Genomic DNA, 25990 nt, shown 5'->3' with positions numbered 1-25990 from the left:
CGTTGCGCGCATTTCTCGATTCGTTTGAAACGTTTCACGTGTGTCGAGCCACTTTCCGTGCTTCTCGTTCCTCGCCGATGCTCCCCCCTTTGCCCCACTTTTCCCGGGAAAAAAAGAAAGAAAGAAAGAAAGAAAGAAAAAACAACAGCTTCGTTTCCACTCTGACGAAATAGTAATAAAACGAGCGATCGTGCGGGTGTTCTTCGTCGAATCATGGAAGCTAGATTTATCGTTCCTCGGTGACGCGCGACGTTCATCCTCGCCATGGTCTGTGTGCGATAGCTGGCTTTTCCATCCCAACAGAATCGCCTTTTCTCGCGGATTTTATCGCGTATTGATTCGGTCGCATCGTCATCACCGAATGACTTGTTTTATTCGGCCTGCCTGTAACGTATACCGAGGCTCCGCGATCGCAGCTAGAAATCGGCGTTTCGTACAGGACGCTTCGCACAATGGCCAGGCCGCTGACAATGGCGTCGTTAGCGATGGCCTCGGGCTGCTCTCTATCCCTCTACCTACCCTCCGTTCCTCACCTTCTCGCGCTATATCACCCTCTGTATACCTCTCTTTCTCATCCTCCTACCCCTTATAATTCCCCTTTCTCTCTGTTTCTTTCTCTGTATATACACGTCGCACAGCGTCTTGCTTCCACCCTCTCGATCTTCCTCCTTTCTCTCCTTCTCTCCATCAACCTTCATTTTCTTAAACTCCCTCCTCCCTTCCCCCGTCCCTTGCCATCCCTTTTCTCTACTTACGTATCTCCGATTCTCCGTCCCTTTCTCCGGCTTTTCCCCTATTAGCCGCGTCTTTGTCTGGCCCGCGTGGCAGCGTGAAATGCAAACGTTCAGGTTCAAAGCCGACGAAGAGGAGCTTAGCGCCGGCGCTAACCGAACACCTACCACCTACCTCCGTCTACGCTACCGACCGGGAGCACCTCTGCCAGCGATATCTGTAATGATCTTTCTGCCAGCCGTGTATCGCGCCGTGAACCGCTCGAACAACCACCGTTCCGTCACCTATTTCTCCTCTGCTTCCTTCGTTTTTTCTTTCTTTACTTTCTTTCAGCGACGTCCCGAGGAAACGAGATTTTCAAGGGCTTTAAAAAAGCTGTTAGTACACGGAGCCAGATTGAAAAGTAGCATTTCAAAAGTAGCATTACGCTCCTTCCTTATTTCCCTGCACGTTTTATTCGAACTACACCGACAGCCGTAAGTATTAGGCTACTTACTTGTTATATTCATCGGAGAGCCCTGACAAATTCTACTTTATTTAATATTTTACCCGTGGCCCGTGGTGTTTCCCAAGGTTGTTGAGAATTTTCGTTTACTCTTGGAAACTCGTTACAATCTCGCGGACGAACGCAAATAGAACGTATCACTCATTCGCTGCAACGCTGACAAATATCAGAATTTGCTTTGATGTTTGAGAAACTTCTTACGGGTTGTGTAAGTGAACTCTGGAGAATTGCGTCGATGTCGCGTTTCCACGTTTGCTCCGCTTCGATGCTGACGTATCTCCGCGTGACCTAATACGATACGAATAAAGTAACAGATTTATATGGAAACAATTGAAAGTTGATAGGAACGGGAAGCATTCGGTAACTATTATCGGTAATCTTAATATTTATAGCCAGCGTGTACGTGTTCCGTGATTCTATCGACGAGAAACGCGAAAGACTTTATTCTTGGAATCAGAGTAATTAATTTAATTCCGTTGTTTATCGCGACTGGGATCCGGAAACTTCTTTGATATCGTGGCGTAATTTAATTAAAAGATCGCAAAGATACCAAGTGAATTTACAGTCTGCGGAAATTCCAATTCGAGCTGCAAAATGATATAATAAGTCATTTTTAATTTCCCTTTATGAAGGTGCGTGTTCGCGCAAGCAGTCAGCGGTAGCAGCTGATTAAAGTCCTCCCGTGGTTGCGCTTCCATTCTCTGCGGCTTCGCTAAATCCATACTAATTCGGCGAAGAAAAGACAAACGGTCTGGACGCAAATCCTGGCTAGCTGGGTAGCTTAGCGCCGGCGCCATCCGAATCTCTGCAACCTCCAACTACTCTATCGACTGGAAGTACCTCAGCCAGTGATATCGTGTAATGATGTTGGCGCGATTCACGCGCTCCAATCCACCCTCGAGAACTAGTAAAACGAAAGAAAAAAAAAGCGAAAAGGAATAGAAAGGGAAGGAACGAAAGAAAGAAGGAAAAATGAAGAAGAAAGGATGAAATTCCTTCTTCGCGCGGTGGATGGATCGGGCGTACCTTTTAACGCAGATGACAGGGGAAATCTGGAGAACGACACTGCGGCAGAGAACGGTTTCACACTTAAAAGCCATTACTCGCCGGAACTTTCGCCAGCCTCCCTTTAGTTTTCCTACCCCTCTCTTCTCTCTTTCTTTCTTTTTTTTTTTTTTCTTTTATTCGTCAGCTTTAACGTCTCGCTTTTCCGACTTCTGGCACGCCAACTCCTCGAACACCGCATGACGACCATGATGGACCAATCGACACGGTTTAGTTTCCGTTGCTTTCAGAGAACAGCGATCGTTTCCCCGAGAGAAATTCTAATCGTACGACGCTTTGATGTATCGCTCTTTTGGTCTTTTTTTCTCCGGGAATCTGAAGATATGACGCGGTAGATCGTCGAGAGGATTCTTCATTTTGTTCAATCATTTTACTCTATGCCATTACATTCTGTCTGTAATTCGGCCAAGACCAGGATAATGAACAGCGAGTGCAGCTCCATCCTACTTAGAAGGTTAATTAACCGCGGAGGTAACTCGAGAGGTTGGGAAAAGAGAAAATCGCGGTTGGCAAAAGGACTGACCAATGGAAAACCCACGAAATGATACCGTCACGCTGTGCAGCTTTTCCGTTTGACTTACATCCCCGTTTTTTCTCCGTGGCGATTTCGTTCTAAATTCTCGGTCTAGATGAATTTCACGGCCCTTTACTCCCGCAAGTAACCGCGTTTGATATTATTCGTCCGTATATTATTCGCAGGATTTCATTTCGACGGCTCGTTGCGTTTCTCATGAAAATTCAACGCGCGAGCCCTCTCCCTCCGTCGTCTCTGACATTCTTTCGCATACGCCTGAAATTGATGCACCAGCCTGCATTTTTTTTTCTTTCTCTCTCTCTCTCTCTCTCTCTCTCTCTTTCTCTCCTTCGATCAAATTCTGGGGTAAAGAGATCGCGACGCCTAGGATCACAGACGAATATAACACGAACGCGTAGCCGCGAGAAAAATTTCATGAAAGCGAGAAAAAGGAAACGAAAGGGAAGATAGATCGATCGATCGTGTGGCAAGTGTGCGAACCCTGGCAAATTATCGCCAAGGATAACAGAGGGTGTCTGTCCTTCGACATCCTTGGTCCTTGGGGCCGAAGTTTGTCTTTGTAAGGAAAGAATCGAGGTACGAGAAGAGGATCGCTAACAGGATTTTCAGATTAGGGTAACACGGTCTTGGTAATTGTTTCCGTGTCTCTGTTCAATTCCAAAGAGCCTGAAAATGCTATTGGAGCGTAGCAGAATCCCTTTTCACGGGGGTAAAGTTGAGCAACGGTCTACTCGTTTCATCGCTCTTTTTCGCCGACCTTTTGAATTAACCCGCTAACCCTTAACGACCGAACGTTTCGTGATAGATTTCGAGGTTTAGATTCGTTCGTTGTCTACCTCTGTTTCGATGTAGTCGTACGTATTGCGTAAAATCGATCCATAAACCGAAGAACAGGAAAAAGTTGCAACTATTTTCCCAATTAATTGCATAATCCGCTCTTGTTTGTGCCACTTTTGCGTAACAAATGAATTCATAGGAGTAATTTTTTTTTTTTTTTTTTTTTGCAACCGAACAGTAATCGCGTACTTATGTAACGAAATTGAGAAATTGATAAAAAGCGGAATTCGTATCACAACATTTCATCGATATATCTGTATAATTAGACTAGAGCTCGGTTTAAACGAACTTGATAGTTGTACAATTGAAGTTCGCATAATACAAGTCTCTACTAGTTTGTTCCACTATCTATAAGTTTTCGTTCGTACAATAGGAGTTCACCGTCGTATAAGCGAAGTGAACCGACAGAAGATCGTTTAATCGTGCATATTAATAATCGAAAATTTCATTGAAATAAAAGAACGTTCCTGTACGACGTATATAGTTGTAGTATGCATATTTCTGACCGAAGAATGGAGGGACGAATTCGAAGTTGGAACAGAAAAATCTTGCATGGAGCATGGATGTTGAATTCAGGTGGAAAATGTGGAGCATCGAAATCTTAACTATTTCGATAAAAGGACGGTATGTGGGCAATAATGTTCCTCTCGGCGGAACGATTCACCAGAGAGCAGAGATTTCACGAACGATTCGCGGCCAACAAATTGTTTTCCGCACTCGACCAGGCAGCCAACCATCCCCTCGTACCACCACTGTTTTCTACAGCGTATCGGAAAGCTCTTTGCGGTTAGTTCGGTCGCGACGTTACCCCATTTTTTTTTTTTTTTTGCCTCCGCGACTATTAACCATCCTCTTTCATCCCTCTTCCGGGCTGTCTGCTCGTGGTTTGCCGAAAGTACCCGGTAGCTCTCGCACTCATTAGCCGCGTTTCAAATTGAGCGTAATCGATACTCGATCGAACGTCACCTCTCAGACGTCTTCGTTTCGGAAGACGACGAGTGAGCGGTGAAAAAGGAGGGAAGGAGAAAGAGGAGGAAAAAAGAAGGGCCAAGGTAGTAAACGGTATTTCGAGATGGAACAAAGAAACCTCGAGAGTCCTCCGGGTGTATCGGCTGGAAAAGTGGCTGTTTTACGAACACAACGGAATATCAGAAGTCGTGACGCGCGAGTGCAAACTCGCCGGATAACAGCGAAAAGCCTGGGCCGGAAAAGGGAAAAGAAGGAGGGACAGTGTGTTCTCTTACTCGTGACGAACATGGTGTAACGTTTCAAAGAGTTTCGTGGGATCAAACGATTTCCTGCCGCCTTGCCCCGGTTCGGCTAACTGTCTCGGTGATAAAACGAGTATCTTACGGGCTCGATTTTCGAGATTGGGTGACCGGGAAAACGAAGTGAACATCGAACAGTACGTTCGGGTACGTCTTCTTGATTTTATCTTTCAATTTGCTTTGTTCGATTCATCGTTACGTTTTTACCAACGATCGAAGGGCTCGTAAGAAAAATCACCCTTGCTCGCGTTAGGGTGAATTCAGGATGTTCATGATAGTTTCGAAGGATTAAACAGGAACGAATAGCTTTGAACAAGAATATTTGCATTTTTGTCTTTTAATCTTTCTTACGACAGGACATTTCCAAGCTTTCCATTAATCGGTGTTTTGATAAACGCGGTTTCATTGTACTACGAAATCACTAACGAAAACACTAGTAGATAAATCGCTGAATTTTGCGTCGAACTAAATTGAAAATAAACCACGTATGATCCAGTTTCTCCGCCATAGAGCAGCCTGCGCGAATCAAGCGCGATTTTCCCTTTATCCCGAGATTTCGAGCAACCCGTGACAGCGAACAAAACCAGGTGCAACGCAATAAAGTGGTTGCTCTCGTCATACAAATGTTCCAATGGGGAAAAAAGATCGAATAGAGGGAAACCGAAGTTGAATCTCTGCGCGAGCACCGCGCTTGATCCGGTGATATCCCGGTAGCCTGTTCATCGAAACTTTGAAAGATAACTCGCACGTATCAAACGAACGATCGAGTTCGGTGAATAAGAAGAAAACGCGTGGTTCTCGTTAAGTGTCTTGGAAGAATCGATAGTCGTCCACTTGCTACGCCTGTACATCGTGGTCGCGTAAGAAAGTAGAAAAATGGGAAGGATCAGAGAGAAAGGTGAGGCAAAGAGAAGAGGGAGAGAGTAGTACTTCGAAATCGAACAATGAAAACTCGAGGGTCCTTCGGGAGTAGCAGCGGGAAAAGTGGCTGTTTTACGAACACAACAGAGTGCAAGACTCGCCTCACGCGGGCACAATGTGACGACTTGAGAGGAACAAGTTGAAGAAGTGGGAAGTACGTTCGGCCTGTGAAGGCGTTTCACCGCGCTTCTGCTCGCCTCGGGGATTTCCGCGACGCGTTCTAAACACGTTCTCTGGATCAACCACGATACACTCGATGCCAACGAGCGACTCCCCTATCCAAGTCTGTTATTCCGAGTTATTATCGAGTACCACCTGTATACGATCATTCCGTGCAGAGATTCTGTTTCGTGTTCCTTTTTCGCTCTCTCGGCCGAGGTAGACGCGTAAATTCACTGGATGCTGTCGCCAACAAATGCCGGTCTCGTCTCTAACCAGGCCAGACATCGAACTTCGCGTAGTTACATATATACCAGGAACTATTTACAAGGATTTTTCGACACGGTACAGATCTCGTCGGTCGAGGCGTGCAACTTTGCCCCGTAACGTCCCTGACAGTTCGTAGCGTGAAACGGTTTAATAATTCACTCGCAGTTGGTTAGGTTCAATCGTGAATGCCGACGAGATCTCAGGCAAGCGACAAGTCTGCGAACAGTTAGGCAGCTAACACCGCGGAACTCAATTCTTGGAGTTAGTCGGACGAATGGGTGGTAACGAGTTAACGGTGTCGGTCGACTAAACTTCAACCTAGTCGCACCTGCGTGCCGACTTTATTCTCTGGCAAACGTCGGGGCTTCATTCATCATCTTTCACTGTCGCAGTACAGTCGTTGGCGACGAGGCGATGGCGGTTTGAATATCCGTGTTTCACGCCGGCAGATACGCGACGTTAATTGTGAAAATTTCGAACGTAGCCGTGGTATATCATCGTTTGGTCGGACAACGCGTCCGTTTGACCATCCTCCACCCCTGACGTGTGCTTGCCTGTGTCCCTGGGTCTCTCGGTTTTTTCATCCCAACGTGCACCAAGCTCGCCACGATCGATCTTTGTCACCACCTGCGAGCAAACAGCCGCACGCACGCACACGCGTGCGCGCTTTCCAACGTCCGAACAGGTTTTCGCCTGTGTGTGCCCGTGGCAAACACAGGTCCCAGACAATGCAGACGGGACGAAGGATTCATATTTCCCGATGCACGCTGGCCAGAACGCCAGCGAACGAACAGAAAGAGAGAGAAGCAGAGATAAAGCGAGAGTGGGGAAAAAAAGAGGGTGTGAGAGGGAAAAAAAGCAGGGCGCGAAAGTCGCTGCAGACCGTGGAAACTTCGGAATATGGAGACGGAATAGCCGATACCGAAGAGACGAGGGAACGTCGTGGCGCTGCCAGTCGGCAAGTGGAAAAAAAGAAAGAGAAAGATCGCATGGGTGGAGAAGCGTGCAAATATTTTTCCAGCCCTAGGAAAATCGAGCCTTCTCTTTCCATGCTTTCCGCCTCTCGCTGCCTTACAATCTCGATATCTCTATATTTGCTTCGGCTTCTCGTTTCGTTCTCCCTTACTTTGTTCTCGCCTCTCTTGGTCTGTTCCCCTCGCTTCCTCCTCCTTCGCTGTCGCCACCACCTTAAATTCTTTAAACGGGCAACTTTCTCGATACCAAAGACTCTTTAATTTCTTTTCCATTCTTGCTGCGAGCGCGCGTTCTCCCCTGTTCGCAGCGTTTCTTTCTCATTTCACGCGACAGGATGTCCCTTTGAACGCGTGCACACAAACGCCGCAATAAAAAATGACGATTCAGAAACCCGATAATCGAGGAACCTCAGCTGCTCTACAGGTTTTCGATCACCCCCCTGAACCAGAGATGCTCCCGTTGACTCGTGATTCTTCCACAGAATGTGGTCCATTGTGCGTGCATCTGTTGAAGCCTATGCTCCACCCATCTACGAAAGAGTCTTTGACGTGCGATAAGCTGCTTTTCCTCTCGTGATAGATCCTCGAGGAAAGAAAGCCGAGGTATTTGCGATGCCAGGTCGATTCGAACCCGATTTGTCGCAAGTGTATATTTTTAATGTATCGATAGAATCGCAACGAATGGTAGCCACTCGCAATTTATTTCGAACACATCTGCCGAGAATCGACAAGTCTAATTGCAAACGTAAAAATAGTAGCGGAAACAAGCGGATGGACTTGTCGATGACCGTTTGAGTCGTCAGCCACCAAGAAAGCTGATTTCACGACAGCCGTATATTTTCTCATTTAACCAGTTAACTGCGAAATTTAGTTTTAGAAATATCTCGCGGCATCAGGTCACGAAGCGCGCAAATAAATTTAAAAGACGACCAGTGTACGCGTCAAACGCACCGAAATAAAGTTTTTCTTCGACACGGATAGACTCGTCAAACGCAGTTAACCGGTTCGAGAGAAAAATATCGGACCCACCGAACGTCGCGAGCTTTGCTACTGTTTACTCGTATTCCTCCTGTCTGTAGCTACTGTTATCATTAAGACAAGACACAGGGTCTGGCTGTATTATCGAAACACGAATAACCTCCTGCGATTGTTTTCTGGGCGCGCGATACGCAAGCTCCTCTTCATCTAGTGGAAATGACAGCGCGTAAAACGCGAAGTGACACGACGCGAGATACATTATTCGCACAATGTAGCAAATATTCTCTTCTTTGCGTCATTGTCGACGTTTTTGCGATCGGTATAGCGAAACAAAGATAGATGACACGATTAATATCCCAGCGTTTCACGTCCCTCGAGACGACCAGACGTTATCATGCTCATTAATTAATATTGACTTATATCTATCCGAAGTTCATTTTAATGTTCGCGAATCGCGCTAATGGAAACGTCTCGTTAACACGTATTTCCAATTGCACTGGCCTGGTTTCGCTTGATTAAGGACAATCTCAGTCCGCATTAAGGACAATCTTAATTTGGCCCGCGGTTAAGAGCGATAGTTTCCACTCCATACGTAACTCCAGCAGCGTACGCATTATCTGAAACTTCTTGCACCATCGAACCGACAGATCCTCATACGTCTATGGAAAATTCAACGATGAGAAATTTACCAAATATATCAAATATCCAAAACAAAGAACTCGTTACGATGTCTAATAAGCGAAAGGAATCTCCATTTAGTTATCATTTTTTAAAATCACTCTGACGATGATGAAAATTTAACATTTTCAGATTGTTGTTGCCACGAGAATCGTTTGAACGGACAATTGTAGCATTGAACTTTCGAAGTACAATTTATGACTTAACAATGTTAGGGTCTAGTCTATTCGTTATCGAGACTGACGATTGCGAGGTATAAAAGAAGGTAAAAGAAGAGACAGAAGGAAAAGAGGAACAGAGTGTTTGCACAGGCGGTTGGATACTTTTGTGAACCACTGTATTCAACGCGATAATTTGTATAATCGAAAATAATTCGCCCTTTGTCTGACATAGTACGAGTACGCGTGACGTGTTCTACTTAGAAGTAGGTTTCTGCGTGCGGTGTTAATTCGATGGTCAGGCAGACCATTGGCAGAATTACATTCGGCAAAATCTTGTGCATTTTCAGCTTGTTCCGCGCGAAACTCTTTCGCGAACGAGCCAACGACATTTCGCCGAGAGAAGGTTTCCGTTTCCGCGACCGAGTCTGACAAGGCACGCGCGGTTAATTAAAGCCTGGGTCCCTGGGTTAATTAGCGAGACGTCGATACCGCGTAATTAGCGATTATTACCGTCGAAATCTCGCGGAAAGAGAATGTCTCTCGCGGCGAGAAGGCGGCGGCCTGGTTACACATACCGACAAATTTTAATTAATTCAATTCGCCGCGAGTTTTCACGAAGCCAGCGCACGATGGTTACACCACCTGGACTAACCCTTTCGATATTACCGATGAATATATTGAGAAGAAAATGCTGTCGAATTTTACGCGTATTTTGGTTCGACAATCGAACAACTTGCAAAATTTCTAATCTGCTCTTATCGAATAGGTCTACACAGAGCAAAATGGAAGGGATCTTCTTTGAAAAAACGCCATCTCTGGCGAATAACCCGAAAGAGAAACGAAAAACTGAGTAATTAGAATGTCTATTTTTATTCTATCTTCATCGTGTGAAAGGGTACATTTACAATTCCATCAATTTTGCGTCAGAGAGCTATCAACCTGCCTTAGTTTTACAACGCCGGTTCATCTTCGGTTGTTTTGTGAGGAAGGTTGCACTACTTTCGCGAACAATGGAATATTTTTCATTTAGTCAGCCTTGTAATACATCGTTGAAATGACTCGCCATCGTTTCTTTCCAAATTTTAAAACGCCTCTCCCCTAACGTTGACATTTCTCCAGCCGCGCCACTGTCAGAGCAAAGCAGCGACATATACATAGATGTTAGTGTTTTCAAGGTGGTTTTCAAGACGATTGTAACACGTTTTTCGCGAGAATAGACAAAAACAGCGTAAGATATACAACGCGGACTATCGACATCATCGTCGTCTTTAATGGAATTTCATCGGATGTTAATGAGCGCAATGGCGTAGGATCGCGGAGCATCCAGTCCCGGTTACTCGTTCGATGAGCTACTAACGATCCACGTTGCAGACTTAATTATTTGAATCGGATCAGCGATACTTCCCTGCTGATCAAAAGCGATTCTCGATGACGGCACTGAAATCCTTGCCTCTTTCCGCTATCTTGCCTCGATTGGCATTGATAATTGAAAAGATACCTTTGAAGGAGCATTGTGTTTATTGAATAACGGATAAAAGTGGTGTTCTTTTTCTTCCTCCTCCTCCATCCTCTCCTCCTCCTCCTCCTCCTCTCTCTCTTTTCCTCTTTGTCTCTGCCTCTGGCAACGATAGGTGTAATTGGCTACGGGAAATTCGTTCGTTACCGAGAAATTAGACGTAACGCCGCGGCTGGACACGTCGAATCCGTTTCATTGTATTTCTCCTTAAAAATAGAGCATCGAGTAATAGTGTCGCGAGATGGACGAAAAAAGGACCATTACTTTTCTCCTAAACTATCCGTCGTCCAACGAAGAATCGGAGAATATAAATTTAAGTTTTTAGCGATCGATTATTTATTTGCAGCAATAAATGACAGTATCGGACAGTTGAAATGGAATTCGAATGATGGAAGGTCCATCGTTTTTGCGAATTGTCATTGGGATAGGATCATGTCGAATGCGGGACACGTGAAAAAGCGTGTAATTAATTCGAGGGGCGTCTGGGCAAACTCCAATCAAAGTGTGCAAATATTAGAAAGCATATCGCGGCACCCCGCCCACAATGCAGCACGCTAGCACCCAACCAATTACTGCCCTCGCCTGTTACGACGATCGCACGCGCGGATAACAGAAACTCGAATCTGCTATTATCGCGACCGGCCAGCATTTTTCTGACCAAACGATCTTCCAGAAGTACCTCCGTACGTTTGCGAATAAAATAGTCCAACAACAACCACCGCATAGTCCCTAATCCCATAGTGCTAACCCCATGAACGTGTATTTCTCTGTCGTCAAATTGAATTTTGCATGGTCCGCGTAGATGAACGTTTATGCAAATTCGTGTTCTTATAGAAAGTAAAGATTTGCTTTATCTGATAAATGTTACATCTTCTGATAGTTCATATATCGTGTTACGATCTAGTAGATATTTTCATATTTCGCGAGCACCCTGTACATTTACGCGACTTTGAATTTCCCATAAATGCATAAACATTCCCGGTGCAGTCATAAACACCGCTACAGTGATAAAATGGTAAAAAATGGTGCTACAGTTCAAACATAGTTAAAAAATGTGCCTCGAAGCTTTTAGGTGAACTACCATAAGTCAGATTACCGCTATACTCGCAATAAAATTCACAGACGGTATGGCGCCGACCTTTGGGACGCATATTTCGTATATTTATGAAACAGCGTGCTTTCTCGAAGTCGATACGTATCGTTTAAAAAACTGACCAACGTACTATAATCCTGATTCTTTCTATTTGTCATTTTTCAAGTATTTTTCACGCGACCGTTCTCAACCGTAGCGGTCAATTCGTTCGATGTGTAAAAAAAAGAGAAAAATGTTGGCATCGAAAACGGAGAATCTGCATTGTTATTATATTAATGCAACAACTGCGGTACAGATAACAGCAGCAAATTCGAGGCGATTTTCGTAGTTGGAAATTTAATCTGTATTCGCAGGAGAGGCGCATTTATTCCGGTTGGCGTTCGCGCTTGACCATTTTCAAAAGCGGCAAAGGAAATTGTTTTCTCGTCAACGGGAAAACCGTGCTGGCCGCGTAATATTACGCGTGGTCACGCTCAGCATCCCAAGAGCGTGGACGACATATTTTATTACTTATTCAGCCACTATGCATATAGCAGCTGCGCAAGCGTCCCTGGAGGCAGTGGCTCGTGTGCGGCACACGAGTAAGTACATATCGATGCCAGGGTAATTTATAAATCCCGTGTCACGTTAGAAATTAACAGCCGAGGTGTTGAACAATTTTTAATCTCATCGCGCGTCTCGACAAAACTGGTCACGCATTTTACCTCCATTAACGTTGCTTTTCCCTTCTGAATTTCTCTGATATTTCCACGTGACTATACAACGAAAGTGTTGCTACCACCATTTGTGAATATCTTGGTCGACGTTTAGTAACGTTATACGAATCGTATAGCGAAGAATATAAATTAACGATGAATTACTCGTTAGAAGCAACTTTTCCTATCGTTCTATAAAATCATCGATCTATGAATATAAATCGCGCGTTAGAACACCTGGCAATCGCAAGGTTCGCATTCGCCGCGGATAGAAATTCTCCGCTAGAGTCTCGACAGATTCCAAGCACGGAAACTCCTTCGTTCTATTTTCCAAAGGAATCCTTTCTGATGATCGTGGAAGAGAATGACGAAAGGTCGCGTTCAGTCACAATTACCACGCAGGAAAGGACGACGATTCACGAACGCAGTCGCCGTATATTATCCTTTATTTCACGCAGCCGACGGTTTCGCGGTTATACACTTGGCAGCTTATACCGGGCGACCTTTATCCGCGCATCAGCCGACGAATGCGCTCTCTTGCGTTTATACGGCAGCTAAAACCTCTCGTGTCGAGCTCGGTGTGCGAGAGAGCTTCTAGCTCGTATAACAGCGTCACCACCTCGAGCCACCCTCGAGCCAGCGGCAATCGTGCTCCTGAAACGTCATGGAGCCGCTAGCACGATGAATGACACCGAGAAAGCCGAGAGGGATATATACTCTGCGCCCTCCATTCTCCTGATGGAACGCAGCAACGGCGCGAGACGAACAGAGGCAGAAAGAGAGTGAGATAGACAGACAGAGCGAGAGGGCGAGGACGAAGAGGAAAAGACCGGCGGAGGATAGAGGAGATCGTAACTTAAATCCAGAAGTGATCATTTTAATAGGGCCAAATTAATTTCTCGCGAGAATGCGGCTGCACCGAGAGCTACTGACGTGAGAAAGAGAGAAAACCAGGGACACCCGAAGTGTATAGATAGATAGATAGATAGATAGAGAGAGAGAGAGAGAGAGAGAGTTTGGGATGAGGATGGCTGGTGTGTCAAGGTGGAGAGAGAAGGGGCGAGTTCCAGAGGGGCCGCAGCGAGCAAGGCTGCACGAGGAGGAGGGCTAAACCGAGGGCTCCCGGTGCCGGTGGAACCTCGAGGTTAGCGGTTGCAGAGAGGTCGAGGGCGAGGGAGGAGGACGCGGGGCATAGATTATGAGATGGGTGACATTCTCTGACATTTTAGTAATGTCGCCACCACCTAACCCACCTCCCCGGTGCTGGTATTTGGTACCCAAGGGGCATGCGGGCATAGTTCGCCCTGGCGCCCGCTACAATTCGCCTGGCAAGTTTCTCTGGCTAATTACCATATAGTGTCTTGCGGCTCACAGTCCGAGGGCTGGTTTAATAGAGATTTCGGACAGTCCGAACTACCGGAAACCAGTCACTTTTGAATTACGACCGACCATTCTTGGCTATCGGCGATCTTCGACCTCGTGCCACATCTTTCTCCGGAGAAAGACCGGCATCCGGGTCACTCGTCTATCTCGCTTATCGTTCTCGTTTAACCGTTCTCATCGTTCGGGCTAAACGATGTTTCCCCGTGACACGACGTTTTCTATAACTTATCCGATAGGATAGCAATCGGGGATTAAAAGATAACTACAAGGCGATCTTCGAGAGATAAGAGAAAAAAATATCGTGGAAAATTTCTCGATTGGTCGCAGTCGCTATTGTAAATACAGTTATTGTCGGTGATCGATATCGGTACGCTTTCAAAAGATCGCATTGGTCGTTTTAACGAACTCTCACGGATCGAAAATCGAACGGACAAGGAAAGATGGCATAAATTCTTTTTTCCTTTTAAAGAGAGAGAGGAAAATGCGCGACAGCGAGCAACGCCGAGCGTACTGCGTCGGAACGTCGATAAATCCGTCAAAGTGTCGTTGAATTTAAAAAGCGTATCGGATCAAATAGACGATGCAATAATATCCAGGAGGAGAGAGGCAATTTCCACGGCGCGACAGCTATAAGGAAGAACGTTACTGGCAGAACGGAAGAACAATATCTTGACGCAGGGGCTCTTTCAGCCGACCTTTCGCTGCTCGTTGTCCATTGTCGTGGAGCTGATACGACACGGCCGGAATTGTGCGACAAGACGCGTGGAAAAGTCACTCAAAAATATATACCGAGGTAAAAGGAGCAGAGGGATAGAGAAAAACACGAAGGGGCGAGAAAAATGGAAAGAAAGGTAGGGACACGCAGAGAGGAAAAAATCGTCGGAAAAGCAGAAGCTTTCCGGTGAGCGCATATAAATGCATGGAGTTGCGCCAGGCTGCACTTGCCGGAATACTATTAATTTCATATTCATTTCTTCTTTCCATGCTCCGCTTCCTAGACTCGCGATCGCCCACTCGTTAACGTTTCCTCCTCACAGCACTTTCTCGTCAACCACCAAATCTCAGCCGCTAAAAATTTCAAGGATTTTTCACGCCGTCGCTATGTTACGACGCAACGTATGCAAATACGTCATCGGCTGACGTTCGCGCGGTCCAGTCGATCGTAACGAAGAATCGAAAGATCGGTCGAAGCGTTTGCTATCGTACGATGAACCTGTCGATAGAGAAATTATAAAAGCGCTAATCGGGCCGAACAATCATCGTATCTGTTTGAATTTCTACTTTTCTTTCCTCAATCCTCGAGGCATGGATCGTTAAATAAATGGCTGGTCAAATAATTTTCGGTATCAAGATTACATCTATTTATACGACTGTCGATTATTTATTCCGCCAGGTGTTCCAAAGATATCCGAAATGTACGAAACGGTCCAGGAATCCGATCGCGATGGTCGATGATCGATCGATCGACAAAACTCGCGCGTCCCAGAGGAGAATGAGGCAGTCGTGTTCAGACGCGTTTTAATATATCTGACGAAGCTTAACGCGCGGCACCTAAGGGCGTAGACTCGGTATTCCTGTCGTAAAAGCCGAACCATTTGGCTCTCTTAAGCCAGTCGTAATATACGAACGGACGAGAAACGAGCGTACGAAAGAAGACGTAGAAAGAGACGTCCTGGCCTTCGTAAGTAGTTTTATTAAGGGGTTCCTTTCGGAAAACCGTGCAGGATGGTTGAATATACATCGGGCGAGATATATGTGATATCGATTACCGTTTGGGGTTCCGATATTACGCTCGTACCCCTTCGCGCCCCTGCTTCAGTCCGGCCCTTCTGTGCTTCTCTTCCTACATAGTACTGATGGTACTCTGCATCTCTCCCTCTCTCTCTCTCTCTCTCTCTCTCTCTCTCTCTCTCTCTATCTATCTATCTATCTATCCATCTATCTCTATCTCTATCTGCCTCTCTCTGGGCACTGTCGCATATTTCTCCATCTCCTGTTCTCATCCGTGTGCTTCTCCCCTCGCATAGATATGCAGTGCACACGCACACGAGCGCGTACGCGTAGACGCGATCGTCGTACATAGGGAAATTGTATGTACATAGGGAACACGACGCTAGGCCCCCGCGAAATAACTTTGGAGCGCCGTATCTACACATAGCGGCGTATGCACGTGGCGGTGAAAGAGTCCTGGCTACGTTATATATTTTGACCCTTTAAATAACCAGAGAAAGTAGACACACACACACACACAGGGCGTCGTCGTTTGTACGGCACGCGCTACGCCAAATTGAATGTAGTTGGACATGGCAAAATATTTGCGCTCGGCCGTCTCTGCCGCTTGTCTTAACTTTACCATCGTGCGAAAAGTCAGGTAACTTGTCGTTTAAAATGAAATAAAAACTTTATAACACAGGCGAGAGAAGTTGCAACTGGGAGGATTTTTCGTGATTGAACTTGCTTCTGCAGCACACCGACATTTGCGATCTATGTTATCATCGTGTGACAGTTTCTGACGAATAGAAACCCAATTCCATGTATAACCGGAAGTCGTTATTTTAGAAGCTACGCGGATCTAAAATTCATGCGTATCGCGCTGGGTCTTTCGGATTCCGCTCGTCACAAACTATCATATGTTACAGGAAGGTGACAAATTCGCTGTCTCGCGGGATAAAGCTCAATCTTTTTCATACTAAAATGTAGCAACGATATTATGTAACGCGAAAGAGAGCGTCGGGTTAAAAATAATGTTTCACAAGGAAAGAGTACCAAGTAGGTTAAATTTAGTCTCTTTACTGATTCACGAGTTTCAACCCCATTTTGTTCATCGCGGCAGTAGCAAAATGGAAAGGGATATGACGATCGTCGTTCCAATTTATCGTAGCACACGTAAAGAACTTATTGGTCCCGAATTTCCCAGACCGATATAAACCACTTTACCGACTGTCGTACAGTCCGTAAAATAACTTTGAATCGCCGTCGTACACACAGCGGCCTATTACGCACGTGACTATAAGGGACTTTGATGTTCGGTTTTTCACCCTTTAAATAATCAAAGGACGCTTGACCGGCAATATAGCGACTTTGTCGTGCGCGTGTCGTCGAATCGAGTAAAATCGAGTCGACGGACGTATTTGTTTCGCGAAGAAGATTTTTCAAACCAGGGCGAGAAGTTTGGCGCCTGGAGCGGATCGTTAGCTCGTTGGTGGATGCGAAAAAGTTGAACGTTCGTTTGATAAATAACCTCGTTTCCACGTATAAAAGTGTGTAGCGGTTTTGTAAGTAGTTGCTGAACGAAATACGTCAGGGAGGAGGAATCTTGCTCGTCCATGGCGCACAGCGTTTCCTAGCTCTGGAAAAATAACTCCGGTAAATTATGTAGGTCTGGAGAAATGTTCCGAGCCGGATATATTTTTACCCTTTAAATAAGTGAACAAGGTAGACCTGCGTTCTTTGCCATCAAACGCTGCCGTCTCGTTGAATAATATACTGGCCGCTGCAAAGAGGAACCGTTCCAAAACCGTGATCTCCTCCCACGATACACAATTAAATTTCCCTCCGCTGCAGATATATTTTTCACTCGTTCGTTCCACTCGTAACGGATCTGGGATAAGAAGTCGATCAAGAATTTATGTATGAGCGTAGTGCCTTCGCCGTGTTCCTTCTCATTCGAACAAGAATAATGTTAAACGATCGTCCGTATCGCGCTCGATAACGCCAAGAGAACGGTTTCGCAGTGACGTATGCGTTCTTCCGTGCCAGTTCCAGCTTTCTCTAATTCCCCTCCACTCGCCTTAAAAGCTAAATCCCCAGAAAAAATTCGCGAATTCGGTAGAACAAACGGTGTTTCACAAAGAAAATCCAGCGTCTCTTTCGTCGGTAAAATACAGAGAGGGATATTCATCGGGACGTAACTATTATTCTCGAATGATACAGGCGTGCATTCGTAAAATGGTCAGGGAAAGAGTAAGACAGAAGACAAAAGAGGAGAGAGATGTAACGAAGCGTATTGCGACTGCTTTTAGGATCGAGTCGCCATAGATCGAAAGCCTTCGTGACGCACGCTGTATGTAACTACGCCATTGTCTACGAAGCTACTTGTCGCTGATGCGAGTCGGAGCCGATACACGTCTCGCATCTTCTCCGTATCAATCCATCGTGTTTGCGCGCCTGGCGTTTCCAGCTTTCCGTTAGAATGGCAACAGAAAGTTGAAAGTCTGGCGGACTCGAATCTTTTTTTACGGCAGTCTTGTGGCACGGCTTGCGTTTAAAATCAATGTTCAATGCACATACGGCTTCCTTCGCTTTGTACGGATAGCAGAGATGGATGTACTCGTAGGAAGGGGATCCGCACGCGCGCCTACCCGCATACACCGGGCTGGTATAGTACGTGTGCACGACTTTGTCTCTGTGTACGTTCTTTGAGGGATATACGTGTATGTAGATATAGGGTGGCTCGCAGAGACGTCGAGGAAGCGAGGGTGATTCTTTAAAGCGGCGTACGGAGCAACGGAAAACCAATTACAGATGCGACGGGACATGCCCCGCAATTGAATCTCTCGATTAAATTTTTTTCTTGCACGTGGCAACAATCTCGCGTAGCTTTGTATCGCGACTGGCGGTTAAAGCCAGCCGACGTGCCGGACGCCGAGCCTGATCTACTTTGCCACTTTGTCGCCGTTCAGGCAAAAATACATACGCCTTTCCACCGTATCGTTATGAATTAATCCGAATAACCTCGTACCTTGACGTTCACGATGACCGTTGCCTCGCGTTTTCTATGGCTTCTCATCTTACCAGAGGATTTTCCAGTGTAGGTAATGACGCAGGAAAATAATCGCCGACAACTTGGATGGCCCAATGTGAAATTACGTTTATTCGACACGGTCGGGGTACCAAACGTATCGAATAACCAAATCAGTCGGATAATAGAAGCCCTTCTTCTTTTTTTTTCGCTGTTTATCGTTCGTATAATCGCAGTTAATTTCCATATAATTGGATTTTATTAAGCCGACATTTGTGTATACTAAGACAAAACAGCCTTTATTCGTATTAGATAACGTGGCCTGGAATCGAATAATAAAAGTTGAGGAACATATTCGCTAAATCGGGCATTGTGTCGACGTCAGTTCGCATAAACGTAGTTCGAATAAACGGAGTTCCACCGTGTATGTGCATGTATATCTGGTTCTTCCCCGATGGTACTTTGCAGTTTGATAGTTTGTACACTTTTATGGGGAAATTCTATAGCATTCCGGTTATCTATTGCGAAACGAAATAAAGTTCAAGGTGGTACATTCTGTAACTTCCCACAATATTCGAGCCAGTCTAGTTAGAAGGCGTAGCCGATAGCGTGAAGTTTAACAATGCGGTTACACGTGCTACCTCGAGACTGCTGCCTCCACTTTGAGACTCCATGCAACATTATAAAGGGCAACTTTCGACGTACGGCCTATCAACTTCCCGCAAGATTTCCCTCGTCGCTCTCCTTGAAACATGCGTGTTATCTCCGCGCGTTACTGTTCGATCATGTTTGGAATTTTTCGACAAACGCAATATTTCATTAAATTGTCTTAACTTAAATTGTAATCTCCTGACGTGAAAGCTCAAAATAGCCGATAGTCGTAGCATTAATTTTCTTTTGAAAGTCAGTAACCTGATCGTCAATTTTTCTTCGTTTCAGAGATTTCACGTGCAATCGGAGTGAAGAACTGGCAACACAATTATGTCTGCGGCTTCTTCATCAACGCGATCAGCGGACGGTGGCATCGTTTACACCTGTACGGCTTCGAAGCTTCATCCATCGCCGCGAATTGCGTAAGTCTTGTTCAATTTCTTCGCTATCGAGCTGAAAGACACTGCTGCCAACACGCGGTATGCGACAACAATATCATTCGCTGTGAATGAAAGCTTCGAATCTCGTCTCTGCTCGTTCTTCCAGCTCCTTTGTTCCTCCTCCTTCTACTGCGTTTCTTCGTTTTTTTTTTTAAAAAGCATCCGCCGAAACGACGAGAAGATTGGAAGTGACCTGGATAGGCGGCGCCGTTGCCGCGTGAAAATTTACTTTAACGAGCGCGAAGGACTTTTGCGCTTTTCATCGAGGGAAAGGAAACTCGATCGAGCCGTTCTTGAATCTTATTCAAACGATCTCGAGTATTTACGGCAGTTGGTTGTTGGCCACGGGGCATCGTGATCCTATACATTTCACGCCTCTCGCCTCGGTGAATACGAAATTTATTAAATTTTCCTTCTCTCTCGCCGAATCTTAGGTAAACTCGCGATCGATCGAGATATTTCTAAAAATAGGGGAAAAAGAGTTTACGAGGTTACGGGAAAATTGACACGACGGGCTGATCGATTTTCGACTCGTGTTCTTTTATGAATCTTAAACGTGTCTCAGCGACGAGGTACATTATGTAGACGTTCTCACGTTGCCATCGCTCGTCTCTTCTTCGCGCGTTTCGTCTCGCCGCGCGTCAACTAGTTGCTTATTCGCGAGATTGGAATCACGATGCTTATCGACCCGCGTGGATATCGCATAAAACGACGCATTGCAAAGCAAATAACGGACAGAGACAAGATTCCCTTTACGAGATTATCGGGAAAATTTGTGCTCGCGCAACCGCTATTTCGATCTTGTCTTTTTTCTCGCGAAACACCTTGCGTCGCGATCAGGCTAAAAGGAGTCGAAAATCCTCTCAGGAGGACGCATTTCCGGGAAACTTACCGATCGCCGGAGGCACGAGCAGGCGCTCTATCGGCTCTTTTCATCGTACACGTAGCTTTCCTACGTCCCTCCATCTCCTCCGCAGCTCGGTTGCTTCCTCCTCCCCCCTCACCCATACCCGCTTCCACCTTTTCGTCTTCCTGTTCCGGGTTTTTCTCCTTCTTCCACTTTTTTCTTTTTTTTTTTTTTTGTCTTTTGCCGTTTAGTCTTTCAGAGAGACTTAGCTCTCTGGTCTCCTCGTGGCGTTTCCTCGTCGCTCGCGACAGATTCCATCAGCGTGGCGTTCCGCCTCAGCCCGCGGCATCGTCATCTCGTTCGTCAACGAAACAGGCTAAAACGGTCAGACGAGCCTACACTTACGAGCTTACGGAATGACGAAATGAACTGCGAAGGGCGGAAAATACGGGGATCACGCGTTTCGTGTCGCGTTCGACGAATCCGCGAATAATCGGGAAGCAGAAGAAAGAGAGGAAAGTAGGGAGAATGGTAGGAAGCGAGGGGTAAGATGGAAATAATTAAAAAGAACGACGTGGAAACTTCTCGTTCCGCTCTCCTCGCTCGCTGCTGCACCACCAATTATTGTGCTCTTTATCATCGTCATTACGCGCGATGATTATTATTATCATGCAGCGTCTTTAGTTTCCTTTTAGCTCCCCTTACGCGACGACGGATTCGCATAAAAAGATCCTCGATCCTCGTCAGCGTCGAAAAGCAGAGGGCGAATGAGCGAAAGTGTGCAGGAGGGGCGGAGAGTGGCACGAATGGCAAGTAGAATATCGTAGAAGGGGCTGACGGTTGAAAAAGAGGGGTGGCGAGCCTAGAGATATTATCTGGCGGTGGCGTTCTTCGGCCGCGTCTTTGTCGCATTCGAGAAGAAAACGCAAATTGGCGAACTTTGGCGAAACTCCTGTACAATGGGATCGCAGCCGTGGCAACAATGAGCCTTGTATCGGCCTTCTGGCCTCTTTCTCTCCTTACCTTTTCCCCCTGTGTATCGGGCGAGCGTGTCACTTTTGCCCTTTAGCTTTGAAACGCGAAAAGAAGAAGTTGCATTCATCTTCATTGTCGAAACGCCTGCGGAAGCAGCCGGACTTGGACAGGAGGCCGATGGACATTGTGCCCAGCTAACGAGAAGAAACCTTTGCTTATTCTTTCCTCCGTTACGAACGGGAAACGCGATTGAATATTATCGAAGAGTCGTCGTTGTGTTCGATCTTGATTCCACGCGTCTGAAATTTATCACTGAAAATATCGCTATCCAACAAATTTAGGCCACGAATTAATTTTCCTTTCGTTTTCTTTTTTTTTTTTTTAACTTTCCCTAGGATTTTTCGCGACGAAAAATTTACGCCGCTCTGTGGAACGAAAGTCAAACAGCGGTCGGTTCGTTAATGGACGGAACATCACGGCAAAGTTGGCTGTTTGTTCGAGGCATTGGACCGCGAAAATACGATTGAACGTGCTGCAGTATTGCGGCCAGCGTATGAAAGTTGACGAATAATTAAAGCGCGCTATCGAAATTACTTAGCGCGGTCTCGTGCACGGACGGAAACGCTTTTCGTTTAAATTGAACCGTTCACGGATGGTTTGACTCGGGTCATCGTGGAGTGGCGCGACCATCGTCGACGGCGAAATCGAGAGGAAGAACGAGACCCGATGGAAAAAGTTGAGCAGAGATGCCTTGTAAGAGCATTACTTCGCATTTAACGATAATTGCTCATTCGCTGGCAGTTCGTTATAAGATGAAAGAGTCGTGACTTTGCACGTTGCGACGCGCAACCTCCGGAGAGGAATGCAACGCCTCGACGTAAGCGCTGACAATATTCACGGTAATCCAATTGAAATTAATTCTCGAGCGAAGGCTCTTTGTTTCCGTCTCTGTCTTCTCTTTTCCTCTCCGACTCTGTTTCGTTCCCCTTGCGCCTCTCCCCCGAACAAAGTCTCATAACCTCTCCAACTGAAGGGGCCTGTGGAACCGGAAGTGACGTGAAATATCGCCGTGCGACGTAATCGAGCGCGCGCTGGAACAACGGATCTCTTCGAGGTTTGTCTACTTGTTACCGTGACCCTCTCAGGGTTAATCATGCGACCAAATCCACACGGTAACTCTACTCTCGGAGAGGACGCATCTGCCCCGTAAGTTGACCGTCGATTCTCTCTTTCCACCTTCTTAATTGTCCTTCGTTAAACGATATTACGAGTACATTTAACGGTGACTTAATAGCCGTGAAAATTTCAATTTTGTTCAACCACCAACGCAAACGAGCGAGTTTCGCGTATGCTTTAACGATAGATCAATGTAACGTTGTTTGGATCGGAAAGATACTCGAACGAAACTAAGAAATTCGTCTTGTAATTCACGCATCTCCGTGATAATATCAAGAACTAACAACGTTTCGCGAAAGAACATCGCTATTCTGTACAAATTTCAAGATTGGATTTTCGCATGTTAAAGATTCGCTGATTCTACTGAATCGAAATACGTTTCGTAGATACGATAGGACCCGTTAATTTACCACGAAACACTGCCGAAATTCCGGTGAATTTGAGGATTATCGGGCTACGAATTAGCAATCGGGAATTCGACGAAGCGATTCACGTGACGCTGCGAACGTGAACGCGTGTCGCCCACACGCATCCCGCGCGATAACAATCGCGCTCGCGTAGCGTGCGCGTCGCGTGAACAAAGCATAAGGCGTGTAAACGCCGCCTTCCTCATTAGAATGCCAAACATTCAGCCGCAAAGCGACTTCCTAACCTTCCTAATTCGGCGCTTCCGCGTGTTCTCTTCTCCACCCACGCGATCAACCAATCCAACACACAACCCACCATGTGTTGTCGTCTGCTATTGTATCTGCAGCGTACTCGTTTTCTGTTACACCGTGTGTTTCGTCGAAATTGAGATTGTCGCACACTTGGAATATTCTGTCGGTCGATATGGTTTTTTTTATTTAGTCGGAAATTTCGGTGAAAAATGATTAACAGAGAGAATTACAAAAGGCGAATAAATCGCGGTTTGGCTGGCACGCGGTGACGCGATGCCGCGATTCAGCGAATCAAAGTCGCGACTTTAGCGAAATTATCTCTACATTTGGAAAATCCCGTCGATCGGATTTTTCCAAATATAACAGTTGAACAAGATTAACGGAGAAATTAAAAGGCGGATAAATCGTGGTTTGTTACGCGGTGGCACGAAATCGCTATTCATTCGCTAAATCAAAATCATCGCCGCCGTTGAAATTATCACCGTATTTGGAAAATTTTGTCGATCGGTTTTTTCTGTTTTTTTTTTCTCTCCTTTTTTTGTACATTTTCGGTCAGGAAGGATTAACAGGGAGATTAGAAGGCGAATAAATCGTGGTTTGGCTGGCGCACGGTGGCGTGAAACCGCGATTCACTAAATCAAAATCGTCGACGCCAGTGAAATTATCTCCGCCGTGAATCTCCGTCAATAGCGGTCGCTTTTGAAAAATGAGAAATATGCTCGCGTCGAGTTCGCGAGATATTTCTTTCGAGGGTGAGAGAAAAGGGGGGTAGAGCGACGAGAGTCATCGGAAATTTGTCGATATTTTAACCGGCTCTGCCTCCAGGGCATTTCGTCTAGCCATCCTCGTTCCCTTTTTTCGCCCACCAGTTTACGTTCACCTACCGTCACCCTTAATACAGTCGTACGTACGCCTATGATTTATTGAAAGCTAAAAAAACTCTCTCCTCTCTCTCTCTCTCCCTCTCTCTCCTTCTATCTCTGTTGCCCGATTAAAAAGTTCGCCCATTACCGGCCGCGTCGCGGTGGCATTCTGGACCCATTCAAAGATGTCGCATTGTCGCGAAGCCGTTTCGGTGCCTTGGAAAAAGCTGCCGAGCTTTATACAACAATGTGTCCTGACCGCGCGCATTCGAAGAGAAACCGCACAGCCGGTTTGCCGAGAAACCGGCATTTACCTCGCGATAGAATAATAATGGGCCGTTTATGCGAGACTAATACGCCAGCCTGTGCGCATGCAGACCGATGGAATTCGCGGATCATTGAGAACCGCTGCGGGCTAAGCTATCATAAAGCTGCCACCTCCGAAGCTGCTATAATAAACCGCGATATAACGCGGCAATAAATGCGCCGCGTGTTCGAGAGAGGCCACAGCTCTGAAAAACACTCGACCTATACATAACCGTATGGCGAAGAAAAGTTTTTCCTTCCCTTTCTCCGCTTCTTTTTCCTATCGTTTCTTCTCTTCTTTCTTTTTTTTTTTTTTTTTTTTTTGCTTTTTTTCTTTTAACAAACGATGGCCCGAGTAGATGGCGGATGTAAGAGGTTCCAGGAAAATTAATTGCGATCCGTCTTATACCTGGGATCGATGCTTTAATTATTATTATTGGACCACCAATTTAGAAATGAAGGACGGAGTGAATGTGGTTGGAAATCGCGAGGGATCCTTCGCGCCGCCTTGACATTTTTAAACCTACGCGAGCAGCATTTTGCTTTATTGAAAAGTTCGTTTGACTAGTTTCGCCAGTGTTTCGTCGCTTTTCAATGTTTAACAAATCTATATTCGTACGACGATGGGAAAGAATAAAATTATTGTTCTTTTATCGCTAAAATCTACTGCGATAAGTATAAACGAAAATAATTGTTCATCTTTTTTATCTACTTTTAGTAAGATTGTCCGAGTCGCGAAATTTTAACCCTGACCCGACGCGAGGCATCTAGCAATTAGAGAAAAGTAATCCTTCGTCGACTGACACAGTTCCATTACATTTTTCGTTCCGTCCCTTTATGTCCTCTGGGCGCCTGCGTGACACCAATGTACATAATAAATTAATAACGCGACAATGAGAGGTATTCCCGAGCAACGAGACAGAGAATGAAAGTCATGGAGGTACCATGCCACGGTTAATTTGTCGTTTCCTTTGGCCAGTGCGTCACGTTCAGTCTCATTCACCCGCTGCAGCACTTTCAGACTCGTACCGTCGATATTTTCCCCGATGACGTGTCGATCCTACAAATACCTTCCTTCTTATCGACGTTTTAAAATTCTCCGAACGTGAAATTTCTCGACACACATATATCACGGCGAAACTACTTCTCGTGAAAGCGTAGACTCCATTAGTACAGAAAAATTACACCGCCAGAAGAAGGAGACACTCGAAGTAATACGAACGGCGATGCATCCAGGCGCCGTTTTACGAACCGACGAACAAACACGAATACACAGCTTAACTTAATAACACAGTGCCTAAATTCGTGGTGCAAGCAGAGTCAAAGTATTCGAAGAAGAGAAGGGAATATTTTTCAAATTACGACGAAATTTATAAACCCGCGAAACCGGACGAAAGTACAATTTTTCTAACGTACGATTAATCGACGAATTACTAAATCTTAAAAACCGCTGCCTTGTAAAAACTTACGACTACTTCAGACAGAAACAGAAGTACGTGGAATCGTAATTTACCAGCGATGTATACCTGCTTCTACTTCTAAATTTGTTTCTCCTCGAAGAT

At 45.7% G+C, this 25990-nt stretch overlaps 1 long non-coding RNA gene across 6 annotated transcripts in view; it reads left to right on the top strand.

The window, feature by feature from the left end:
- The window catches only part of LOC126872455 (uncharacterized), a 76256-nt gene that overhangs the window by 5273 nt on the left and 44993 nt on the right, over positions 1-25990 (top strand). For all 6 annotated transcript variants that reach the window (XR_007691985.1, XR_007691981.1, XR_007691982.1 and 3 more), the window contains exon 2: positions 19451-19584. This is a non-coding gene — a long non-coding RNA (uncharacterized LOC126872455). The remainder of the gene's footprint in view (positions 1-19450; positions 19585-25990) is intronic.

The sequence above is a fragment of the Bombus huntii genome, chromosome 13 (genome assembly GCF_024542735.1).
Source record: "Bombus huntii isolate Logan2020A chromosome 13, iyBomHunt1.1, whole genome shotgun sequence".
Taxonomy (NCBI): Eukaryota; Metazoa; Arthropoda; class Insecta; order Hymenoptera; family Apidae; genus Bombus; species Bombus huntii.
Note: the sequence above shows the minus strand (reverse complement) of the source record. Positions and strands in the feature narration are given on the sequence as shown.